A 13,701-nucleotide genomic window follows, 5' to 3' on the forward strand; every position below is an offset into this window, starting at 1 on the left:
AGGTGTGCCATGGCCGGGGCGAGATGAGCGGGAGGTAGCGGGGGGAAGCGGGCGTGGCCGGCTCATGTGCGGAGGGGCGAACTCGCGCAGGGGGTGCGGGGCTTCGGCCTTGGCTACTACCAGCGGCGGCGCTAGCAAGCAGCAGGCGGCAATGGCAGCATCAGCAGCAAGCAGCACAACAGCAGGCCCGAGCGGGTGACATGGGAAGGCAGCAGCAAGCGGAGCAGGCAACAGTACAGAGCAGCGGCGGAGGAGCAACAGCAGCGCCGGAAGCAGAGCAGCGGCAAGGACAAGGCAGCAGTAGCGGTGGGCGGCGACGCGACCAGAGGCACGGCGGGCGGCCAAAGCTTGGGCAACACAGGCGCGGGGCTCGGGCGCGCGGGCTGCGGGCGGATGGAGCCCGCACGGGCGGCCAGGTGAGGCGGGGACGTGGCCAGGGGTTCACGGGCGCGGAGCTCCGAGCATGGCAGTGGGGTGACGACTTGTTGTGGCGAAAATGACGGGGAAAGGTGAGGGATCGACAGAGGGGGCTCACAACGATCCTGTAGAGGTGCTAAGTGGGCTCGGGGAGGGCTCGACGGCGCTGGAATCGAAGACGAACGCCGGCGGTGGTCCGAGGTAAACGGAGCTCGATGCCGACGATGTAGGGGGTCCCGGCTTGAGCTCGTGGTCGAGGAGGACGAAGTAGTCGCTGGCAGAGCTTCTGGACGCCTCGGCGGGGCGCGAGGACGATGGAGAGCGCGTGGGCGACAAAGGCTACGGCGACGGCGACTCGGGTCATCACGCGGGGAGAAAGAGGCAGCGCTAGGAGGGAGAAGTGAGGGGCTAGGGTTTGTCGACGGGGTAGGGGACGAACTTATCCTCCTCGGGGATGCACTGGATGCTCGACACGGCGGTGCTGGAGGCGTGGATGGCCGCCACGATCCCCTGCTCCCACTGTAGCGAGAGCTAGCAGGAGAGGTGGAGATGGGCTGGGTCTCCTCTTGTAGCACTAGGCCTCACGTGTCTAGTAATTTTTATTTAATTCTTTTCTTTCTGTTTTATTTTATTTTTGTTTCTTTTTATTTTTAGTCATATAATTATCAACTTAGTTCCTAAAATAGTATTACTACTTAGGCCACTGCCACAAAAAGTTTGGCACCTAGATAAAATAGATTAGTAATTTACAAAATATAATAGGCATTTAATTAATGGTTTTAGCTACTGATTTAATTAGTTTAGTGCATTTAAACATTTTATAAAGACTTGGTTTCTACACCAATATATCTTATGAATTATTTCTCATAATAAGAACATTTTAGTTTTGACTTTTGAAAACTTTAATTGTTTGACTTGTTTTTGAATTTCGATTTTGAATCAGCTTGATCTAACGCGAGGTTAGCAACAGTAACAGAGGTGACGTGGCATCATGAGCGTAGGTTTACTGTAGCATAATTATCGCGGCGTCACAAAGATATTCGTAGAATATGTAGGAGCCAATATGGGCATCCAGATTCCGCTATTGGTTATTGACCGGAGAGGTGTCTCGGTCATGTCTACCTAGTTCTCGAACCCGTACGGTCCGCACGCTTAACGTTCGATGACGATATGGTGTTATATGATTTGGTGACCGAATGTTGTTTGGAGTCCAGGATGAGATCATGGACATGACGAGGAGTCTCGAAATGGTCGAGAGGTAAATATCGATATATAGGACGATGGTATTTGGACACCGGAAGTGTTTCAGGATGTACCAGGAAGGAATCGGGTCACCGGAAAGGATTCCGGGCACCCCCCCGGCTAGTTATGGTCTTAATGGGCCAAAGGGAGGGACAGCCAAGCCCACTAGGGGTCTGGTGCGCCCCTCCACTTGCTTAGACAGCCCTAGGGAAGGAAAAAGGGGAGGGCTAGCCCCTCCTGCCTTTCCCTCTCATGGGAGAAAGGAAAGGGAGGGGCGCCACTCTCCCCTGCCTTTCCCCGCACTGCAAATAAGGAAAGAAGGGGGCGTGGCTTGGGAGGGACCCCAAGTAGGATTCCTCCTACTTGGGCGTCTCCTTTCGTTTCTCCTCCGTCCCTCCCACCTATATATATATATATATATATATATATATATATATATATATATATATACATATATATATGTGGGAGGGGGCGACTAGCAAACACCAGACAATGTCTTAGCCATGTGCGGCGCCCCCGTCCACCGTTTACTCCCTCGGTCATATTTTCGTAGTGCTTAGGCGAAGCCCTGTGGATATCACATCACCATCACCGTCACCACGCCATCGTGCTGCCAGAACTCATCTACAACCTCGTCGTCTTGCTGGATCAAGAAGGCGGAGGACGTCATCGAGCTGAACATGTGCGAACAAGTTCGACTACATAAACCGCGTTGTGAAACGCTTCCGCTTACGGTCTACGAGGGTACGTAGACACACTCTCCCCCTCAATGCTATGCATCTCCATGGATAGATCATTGTGTGTGCATAGATATTTTTTGTTTTCCATGCAACGATTCCAACAGTGGTATCAAAGCCAGGTTGCGTAGATGATATGCATCAGTAGCACACAAAAAGTTGTGGGTGGTGATAGTCGTACTGCTTACCACCAATGTCTTATTTTGATTCAGCGGTATTGTGGGATGAAGCGGCCCGGACCAACCTTACATGTCCACGCACATGAGATCGGTTCCACCGACACACATGCAACTAGTTTTGCATAAAGGTGGCTGGCGGGTGTCTGTTTCTCCTACTTTAGTTGAATCGAATTTGACTACGGCCGGTCCTTGAAGAAGGTTAAAACATCAAACTTGACGAAACACCATTGTAGTTTGATGTGTAGGTAAGAACGGTTCTTGGTAGAAGCCCGTAGCAGCCACATAAAACTTGCAACAACAAAGTAGAGGACGTCTAACTTGCTTTTGCAGGGCATGTTTGATACGTCTCCAACGTATGTATAATTTTTTATTGTTCCATGTTGTTATATTATCATTCTTGGATGTTTTAGAATCATTTTATATCATTTTTTGGTACTAACCTATTGACATAGTGCCCAGTGCAAGTTATTGTTTTCTGCATGTTTTTTACATCGCAGGAAATCAATATCAGACGGGGTCCAAATGCAGCGAAACTTTTTGTGGATTTTTCTGGACCGGAAGACATCCAGTGGGCCAACGAAGTACTGAAGAGGGAGCCCGAGGTGAGCACAACACACCAGGGCGCGCTTGGAGGTCCAGGCACGCCCTGGTGGGTTGTGCCCACCTCGGTGGCCTCCCGAACCGCCTTGTTGCTCTATAAATACCCCAATATTCCAGAAACCCTAGGGGAGTCAAAGAAAATCAATTCCAGCCACCGCAAGTTCCAGACCCACCAGATCCAATCTAGACACCATCATGGAGGGGTTCATCATGTCCATTGGTGCCTGTCCAATGATGCGTGAGTAGTTGTTTGTAGACCTATGGGTCCGTAGTTAGTAGTCTCTTTTGATTCTCAATACAATGGTCTCTTGGAGATCCAAATGATGTAACTCTTTTTGCGGTGTGTTTGTTGGGATCCGATGAACTTTGAGTTTCTGATCAGATCTATCTTTTTATCCATGAAAGTTATTTGACTCTTCTTTGATCTCTTATATGCATGATTGCTTATAGCCTCGCATTTCTTCGCCGATATTTGTGTTTTGTTTGGCCAACTTGATCTATTTATCTTGCAATGGGAAGAGTGCTTTGTGATGGGTTCGATCTTATGGTGCTTGATCCCAGTGACAGAAGGGGAACCGACATGTATATATCGTTGCTATAAAGGATAACAAGATGGGGTCTATTTCTACATAAATCGATCTTGTCTACATCATGTCATCGTTCTTATTGCATTACTCCGTTTTCCCATGAACTTAGTACACTAGGTGCATGCTGGATAGCGGTCGATGTGTGGAGTAATAGTAGTAGATTCAGGTAGGATTCGGTCTACTAATCTTGGATGTGATGCCTATATAATGATCATTGCCTGGATATCGTCATTATTATTTCAAGTTTTATCAATTGCCCAACAGTAATTCGTTTACCCACCGTTTGCTATTTTTCTCGAGAGAAGCCACTAGTGAAATCTACAGCCCCCGGGTCTCTTCTTTATTATATTTGCCTTTGCGATCTATTTTTATTAGCTTTGATTTTCATATCTATATTTCCAAAAACACAAAAAATACCATGCTGCACTTTATTTTATTTGGCGATCTATCTATCAATTTATTACAACTTTCTCACGTCTACTCGCCAATTTCTGGCGCCGTTACCCGAAAGGGATTGACAACCCTTTAACACGTCGGGTTGCGAGTATTTGTTATTTGTGTGCAGGTGCCGTTAACGTAGTGTCGCGTGATTCTCCTACTGGTTCGATAACCTTGGTATCATCACTGAGGGAAATACCTACCGTTGATGTGCTGCGTCATCCCTTCCTCTTTGGGGAAATACCGACGTAGTTCTAGCAGACATCAATATTGTGATGTGATATGGTCAAGACATGATGTGATATACGTTATTGTATGAGATGATCATGTTTTGTAAAAGTTATCGGCAACCGGCAGGAGCCTTATGGTTGTCTCTTTATTGTATGAAATGCAGATGCCATGTAATTGTTTACTTTATCACTATGCGTTAGCGATAGTTGTAGAAGCAATAGTTGGCGAGACGACAATGACGCAACGATGGTGATCAAGGTTTCGAGCTGGTGACAATGGAGATCATGACGATGCTTTGGAGATGGAGATCAAAAGCACAAGATGATGATGGCCATATCATGTCACATATTTTAATTGCATGTGATGTTTATCTTTTATGCATCTTATTTGGCTTAGTACGGCAGTAGCATTATAAGATGATCCCTTAACTAAATTTCAAGGTAAAAGTGTTCTCCTCGAGTATGCACCATTGCTACAGTTTGTCGTGTTGAGACACCACATGATGATCGGGTGCGATAGACTCGACATTCACATACAATGGGTGCAAGACAGTTTTGCACATGCGGAATACTTGGGTTAAACTTGAAGAGCCTAGCATTTACAGAAATGGCCTCGGAACACTAGATTTCAAAAGGTCAAACGTGAATCATATAGTAGATATGATCAACATAGAGATGTTCACCATTGATGACTACTCCATCTCACGTGATGATCGGACATGGATTAGTTGATTTGGATCATGTATCATTTAGATGACTTGAGGGATGTCTATCTAAGTGGGAGTTCTTAAGTAATTTGATTAATTGAACTTAATTTATCATGAACTTAGTCCTGATAGTAGTTGTAAATCTATGTTGTAGATCAATAGCTCACGATGTAGCTCCCCTATTTTTTGATATGTTCCTAGAGAAAACTAAGTTGAAAGATGATAGTAGCAATGATGCGGACTGGGTCTGTGATCTGAGGATTATCCCCATTGCCGCACAGAAGAATTATGTCCTTGATACACCGCTAGGTGACAAACGTGTTGCAGGAGCAGCTGCAGATGTTATGAATGTTTGGCAAGTCTATATGATAACTACTTGATAGTTTAGTGCGCCATGTTTTACGGCTTAGAACCGGGACTTCAAAAAAAATTGAACGCCATAGAGCATATGAGATGTTCCACGAGCTGAAATTGGTATTTCAGACTCATGCCCGTGTCGAGAGGTATGAGACCTCTGACAATTACTTTGTCTACAAGATGGAGGAGAATAGCTCAGCCAATGAGCATGTGCTCAGAATGTCTGGGCACTACAATCGCTTGAATCAAGTGGGAGTTAATGTTCCAAATAAGATAGTGATTGACAAAGTTCTCTAGTCACTATCACCAAGCTACTAGAACTTCATGATGAACTATAATGTGAAAGGGATGAAGAAAATGATTCCCGAGCTCTTCGTGATGCTGAAATCGGCGATGGTAGAAATCAAGAAAGAGCATCAAGTGTTGATGGTTAACAAGACCACTAGTTTCAAGAAAAAGGGCAAGGGAAAGAGAGGGAACTTCAAGAAGACTGGCAAGCAAGTTGCCGCTCCCATGAAGAAGCACAAAGCTGGACCCAAGCCTGAAACCGAGTGCCTCTACTGCAAAGGAAATGGTCACTTGAAACGGAACTACCCCAAATACTTGGCGGATAAGAATGATGGCAAAGTGAACAAAGGTATATTTGATATACATGTTATTTATGTGTACCTTACTAGTATAAATAGTAGCCCCTGGGTATTTGATACCGCATCAGTTGCTAAGATTAGTAACTCGAAACAGGAGTTGTAGAATAAACAGAGACTAGTTAAGGGTGAGGTGATGATGTGTGTTGGAAGTGATTCCAAGGTTGATATGATCACCATCGCACACTCCCTCTACCTTCGGGATTAGTGTTGAACCTAAATAAATGTTATTTGGTGTTTGCGTTGAGCATGAATGTGATTTGATCATGTTTATTGCAATACGGTTATTCATTTGTCAATGAATAATTCTTGTTCTATTTACATGAATAAAACCTTCTATGGTCATACACCAAATGTGAATGGTTTATTGAATCTCGATCGTAGTGATACACATATTCATAATATTGATGCCAAAAGATGCAAAGTTAAAAATGATAGTGCAACATACTTGTGGCATTGTCGTTTATGTCATATTGGTGTAAACCGCATGAAGAAACTCCATGCAGATGGACTTTTGGAATCACTTTATTATGAATCATTTTATACTTGCGAAACATGCCTCATGGGCAAGATGACTAAAACTCCGTTCTCCGGAACAATGGAGCGAGCCAATGACTTACTGGAAATAATACATGCTGATGTATGCGGTCCGATGAGTGTTGAGGCACGCGGCGGGTATCGTTATTTTCGGACCTTCACAGATGATTTGAGCATATATGGGTATATCTACTTAATGAAACACAAGTCTGAAACATTTGAGAAGTTCAAAGATTTCAGAATGAAGTGGAGAATCATCGTAACAAGAAAATAAAGTTTCTACGATCTGATCGCAGAAGCGAATATTTGAGTTACAAGTTTGGCCTTCATTTAAAACAATGTGGAATAGTTTCACAACTCACGCCACCTGCAACACCACAGCGTAATGGTGTGTCCGAACGTCGTAACCGTACTTTATTAGATATGGTGCGATCTATGATGTCTCTAACCGATTTACCACTATCGTTTTGGGTTATGCATTAGAGACAGCTGCATTCACGTTAAATAGGGCACCGTTTAAATCCATTGAGATGACACCGTATGAACTATGGTTTGGCAAGAAACCTAAGCTGTCGTTTCTTAAAGTTTGGGATTGCGACACTTATGTCAAAAGGCTTCAGCCTGATAAGCTCGAACCCAAATCGGAGAAGTGCATCTTCATAGGATACCCTAGGAAACAATTGGGTACACCTTCTACCACAGATCCGAAGGCAAGATCTTTGTTGCCAAGAATGGAACCTTTCTAGAGACGGAGTTTCTCTCGAAAGAAGTGAGTGGGAGGAAAGTAGAACTTGATGAGGTAATTGCACCTTCTCTCAATTTGGAAAGTAGCACATCAGAGAAATCCGTTCCTGTGATGCCTACACCAACTAGAGAGGAAGCTAATGATGATGATCATGAAACTTCAGATCAAGTTACTATTGGACCTCGTAGGTCGAACAGAGCATGTCCGCACCAGAGTGGTACGGTAATCCTGTCCTAGAAGTCATGTTACTAGACCATGGCAAACCTACGAACTATGAAGAAGGTATGATGAGCCCAGATTCCGGTAAATGGCTTGAAGCCATGAAATCTGAGATAGGATCCATGTATGAGAACAAAGTGTGGACTTTTGTGGGCTGGCCCAATGATCGACAAGACATTGAGAATAAATGGATCTTCAAGAAGAAGACATACGCTGATGGTAATGTCACCATCTACAAAGTTCGACTTGTCGCAAAAGGTTTTCGACAAGTTCAAGAGGTTGACTACGATGAGACCTTCTCACCCGTAGCGATGCTTAAGTCAGTCCGAATCATGTTAGCAATTGCCACATTTTATAATTATGAAATCTGGCAAATGGACGTCAAAACTGTATTCCTTAATGGATTTCTTAAAGTAAAGTTCTATTTGATGCAACTGGAAGGTTTTGTCGATCCTAAAGGTGCTAACAAAGTGTGCAAGCTCCAGCAATCCATCTATGGACTGCTGCAAGCATCTCGGAGTTGGAATATACGCTTTGATGAGGTGATCAAAGCATATAGTTTTATACAGACTTATGGTGAAGCCTGTATTTACAAGAAAGTGAGTGGGAGCTCTGTAGCATTTCTGATATTATATGTGGATGACATATTGTTGATCGGGAATGATATAGAATTTCTGGATAGCATAAAAGATACTTGAATAAGATTTTTTTTCAATGAAAGACCTCGGTGAAGTTTCTTATATAATGGGCATCAAGATCTATAGAGATAGATCAAGACGCTTGATAGGACTTTCACAAAGCACATACCTTGATAAAGTTTTGAAGTTCAAAATGGAACAGTTGAAGAAAGGGTTCTTGCCTGTGTTACAAGGAGTGAAGTTGAGTAAGACTCAAAACCCGACCATGGAAAAATATATAGAGAGAATGAAAGTCATTCCCTATGCCTCAGTCACAGGTTCTATAAATTATGCCATGCTGTGTACCAGACCTATTGTGTGCCTTGCCATGAGTTTGGCAAGGGGGTACAATAGTGATCCAGGAGTAGATCACTAGACAACGGTCAAAATTATCCTTAGGTACCTAAAGAGGACTAAGGAAATGTTTCTCAGTTATGGAGGTGATAAAGAGTTCATCGTAAAGAGTTACGTCGATGCAATCTTTGACACCAATCCAGATGACTCTGAGTCTCAATCTGGATACATATTACAAATGCGAGCAATTAGCTATAGTAGCTCCATGCAGAGCATTGTAGACATAGAAATTTGCAAAATACATACGGATCTGAATATGGTAGACCCGTTGACTAAACCTCTCTCACAAGCAAAACATGATCACACCTTAGTACTCTTTGGGTGTTAATCACATGGCAATGTGAACTAGATTATTGACTCTAGTAAACCCTTTGGGTGTTGGTCACATGGTGATGTGAACTATGGGTGTTCATCACATGGCGATGTGAACTATTGGTGATAATCACATGGCGATGTGAACTAGATTATTGACTCTAGTGCAAGTGGGAGACTGAAAGAAATATGCCCTAGAGGCAATGATAAAGTTGTTATTTTATATTTCCTTATTCATGATAAAGGTTTATTATTCATGTTAGAATTGTATTGATCGGAAACCTTAATACATGTGTGAATACATAAACAAACACGGTGGCCCTAGTGAGCCTCTACTAGACTAGCTCGTGGATCAAAGATGGTTAAGGTTTCCTAACCATTGACATGAGTTGTCATTTGATAACGGGATCACATCATTAGGAGAATGATGTGATGGACAAGACCCATCTATTATCTTAGCATAATGATCGTTCAATTTTATTGCTATTGCTTTCTTCATGTCAAATACATATTCCTTAGACTATGAGATTATGCAACTCCCGGATACCGGAGAAATGCCTTGTGCGCTATCAACCGTCATAACGTAACTGGGTGATTATAAAGATGCTCTACAAGTATCTCCGAATGTGTTTGTTGAGTTGGCATAGATGAGATTAGGATTTGTCACTCCGAGTATCGGGGAGGTCTCTCTTGGCCCTCTCGGTAATACACATCATAAGCTTGCAAGCAAACGACTAAGGAGTTGGTCACGAGGTGATGTATTACGGAACGAGTAAAGAGACTTGCCGGTAAAGAGATTGAACTAGGTATGAAGATACCGACGATCGAATCTCGGGCAAGTAACACACCGATGGACAAAGGGAATTATGTATGTTGTCATAACGGTTCGACCGATAAAGATCTGCGTAGACTATGTAGAGCCAATATGGGCATCCAGGTTTCGCTATTGGTTATTGACCGGAGAGGTGTCTCGGTCATGTCTACATAGTTCTCGAACCCGTAGGGTCCGCACACTTAACGTTCGATGACGATATAGTGTTATATGAGTTATATGATTTGGTGACCGAATGTTGTTCGGAGTCTAGGTAGAGATCACAGACATGTTGTTCGGCTAAGACATATATGTGTGTGGGGGGGAGGGGGCGCCTAGCACAGACTAGACAATGTCTTAGCCGTGTGCGGCGCCCCCGTCCACCATTTACTCCCTCGGTCATATTTTCGTAGTGCTTAGGCGAAGCCCTGCGGAGATCATATCACCATCACCATCACCACGTCGTCGTCTTGCCGGAACTCATCTACTACCTCGCCGTCTTGCTGGATGAAGGAGGAGGAGGACGTCACCGAGCTGAACGGGTGTAGAAAGCGGAGGTGTCGTCCTTTCGGTACTAGATCGGTTGGAGCGCGAAGAAAGTTCGACTACATCAACCGCGTTGTGAAACGCTTCCGCTTACAGTCTACGAGGGTACGTAGACACACTATCCCCCTCATTGCTATGCATCTCCATGGATAGATCATTGCATGTGCGTAGATTTTTTTTGTTTTCCATGCAACGATTCCCAACAGCCGCACCCTCCATCCTCGCCACACACACAATCCTCTCTCTCCGCCCGCATCCTCGACGCTGCTCTCAGTCCTCAAAGCCGTCAGTGTATGAGGATGCCGCCGAAGTGCCCCATCGGAGGGAGTGGCGACACCGGGGCTACTGAAGCACCAGAGCACGGCATGAATATGGAGATAGAGGTTTCCGTCGCTGCCGACGAGGTGGAGAACGAGGCTGCCAACAAGCGGAGGCAGTTCGAGAAAGAACCGCAAGCGACTCCAGCAGGCCTAGACTTCATCAGCAGCCTCCCTGATGATATGTTGACAGTCATCTTATCCCTCCTCCCAATCAAATATGGGGCGAGGACAGCCGCCCTTTCTCGGCGGTGGCTGAGGGAGTCCTAGATTAAGGGGTCCTCGGATGGTCGGGCTATGTGACGTGGGCCGGACTAATGGGCCGTGAAGGTACAAGATGGAAGGCATTTCCCCGTGTCCGGATGGGACTCTCCTTGGCGTGGATAACAAGCTTGGCGGCTAGTCGTGTGGTTTCCTTTCTCTGTAAACCGACTTTGTACAATTCTGGCCCCCGCCGGTGTCTATATAAACGGGAGGGGTTAGTCCGTAGAGACAATCATAAACATACAGGCTAGACATCTAGGGTTTAGCCATTACGATCTCGAGGTAGATCAACTCTTGTAACCCCTATACTCATCAAAGTCAATCAACCAGGAAGTAGGGTATTACCTCCATCAAGAGGGCCCGAACCTGGGTAAACATCGTGTCCCCTGCCTCTTGTTACCTTCGATCCTCAGACGCACAGTTCGGGACCCCCTACCTGAGATCGGCCGATTTTGACACCGACATTGGTGCTTTCATTGAGAGTTCCTCTGTGTTGTCGATAGAAGGATCGATGTTTCGCCTTGTCGTCAACGACAAATTCACCTCTGGAAGGGCCCTAGCTCCTGGGAAGATCCTCTAGCTTGGCAGTTTCACTATGGGCGCACGCCCGGCCATTAAGCCCAAGGCGGTCCCCCAGATCGCCAAAAATTATCTCCGCATCAACCCCAAAAACGTCGATAAGATGGATCCGGCAGATATCTCGTCTTTGAACGAACTGCTAGACCGCATTGCTGCCCTGGGAGTCGCAACAGACTACGATCTGATTGGGCTTAAACCCAATCAGAGGGAAATCGGGTCCCCACCTGTCACCCGCCTGGTGACAAGTTGTGGAAGAGCAAGTTGAGGATACCTCTCCTCCTATGCTAAGAAGAAACTATGTTCGGATATCCGAGCCCTGCGAGCCGGACACCCATCTTCAAGAAGAGACCTTTCGTACTCCAAACATAGAACCAGACGTTGAGCCTAAAAATCTCCAGGACACTCCGGATCCTGGGCCGGTAACCTCAGAAATCCTTCAAATTCCGGATTCCGCAGTGGGCCGGGGCTCGGATTTAAAGCCACTCACCCACCACAAGCAATACTCTCCAAGAAATTCCGGTCCCCCAGACATATGCGACTTAATGTATGTGCGGCAGCAACCTCAGGAAACAGTCCATCACTTTTGGGCTAGATTCCTACTTGTTAAAAACAAGATCAAAGATTGTTGCGACAACGAAGCGGTATCAGTCTTTTGCCACAACTATGCGGACGAGGGGATCCTCAATTCCCTCAACCGACACCGCATACTGCACTTCGCAGATTTGGCACACATAGTACAGAAGTACTGCGCAATGGAAAGCGCCTGGAAAGCCCAGACAGCTCGGTGGGAACAACCGGCCTTTAAGCCACCCACCGGTCGGGAAAAACGGATGCACCCCCACGGAGCACCTAATCATCACTCCATGGACAAGAAAATTAAGCCCTTAACGGGACACAGAAATGCCCTTGATGAATGGCTCGACAAGCCTTGTCAGGTACACATGATGCCGAATTCCGAACCAACACATAGCCTTCGGGCATGTTGGATACTCCGGCAGGTGGCTAAGAGCGGTGAGGCCATCCTCACCAACTCTACCCCAGAGAAGTACTCCCCGAAGGATAACGATCTCAATGTACTTACGGTCTTAGAGACCCTCCCTCAAATAATCAGCATAAAAGGGCGCTCCGCGACCTCGCCGAAGTCAACCAAGTAGCCGCAGTAAATCCTTGGAATGACATGGCGATAACTTTCAATGCTACAGACGAACCACGAGCCCGATCAGTCCGAGCACCAGCCGCTTTAGTACTAAACCCAATTGTGGATGGCTTTCGGCTCACTAAAGTGCTCATGGACGGTGGCAGCAGATTGAACCTCATCTATGAGGACACGCTCGACAAAATGCAAATGGACAAGAGCCGCATCGAGTAGAGCAGCACAACCTTCTGAGGCATTATCCCCAGTCGAGAAGCGCGATGTTCGGGAAAAATTAAAGTTGATGTGGTATTCGGCACGCCGGAGAACTACAGGTCCAAAGAGTTAATCTTCCAAGTGGCACCTTTCAACAGCGGATATCACGCACTGTTGGGGCGAGATGCATTCACACGCTTTCAAGCCATACCTCATTACGGGTACATGAAGCTCAAAATGCCCGGGCCCAATGGAGTTATCACTATCACCAGTGATCTGGACATAGCACTTCGCGCCGAAAACAAAACCGCATCTTTGGCCCTAGAGGCACTATCTGAGGCCCGGCCGAGGAGCTCACTGAGGGAGTCCTGGTTTAAGGGGTCCTCGGGCGTCCGGCCTGTTGGACATGGGCCGGACTGCTAGGCTGTGAAGATACAAGACCGAAGACTCTCGACCGTGTCCGGATTGGACTCTCCTTGGCGTGGAAGGCAAGCTTGGCGCCATGATATGAAGATTCCTTTCTCTGTAACCTACTTTGTGTAACCATAGTCCCCTCCAGTATCTATATAAACCGGAGGGCTTAGTCTGTAGAGGCAAGAATCATAATCATAGTCATACAGGCTAGACTTTTAGGGTTTCAGCCATTACGATCTCGAGGTAGATCAACTCTTGTAATACTAATATTCATCAAGATCAATCAAGCAGGAAGTAGGGTATTACCTCCATAGAGAGGGCCCGAACCTGGGTAAACATCGTGTCCCCCGTCTCCTGTTACAATCGACCTTAGAGGCACAGTTCGGGACCCCCTACCCGAGATCCACCGGTTTTGACACCGACATTGGTGCTTTCATTGA

This window comes from Aegilops tauschii, chromosome 3 (assembly GCF_002575655.3).
Source record: "Aegilops tauschii subsp. strangulata cultivar AL8/78 chromosome 3, Aet v6.0, whole genome shotgun sequence".
Taxonomy (NCBI): Eukaryota; Viridiplantae; Streptophyta; class Magnoliopsida; order Poales; family Poaceae; genus Aegilops; species Aegilops tauschii.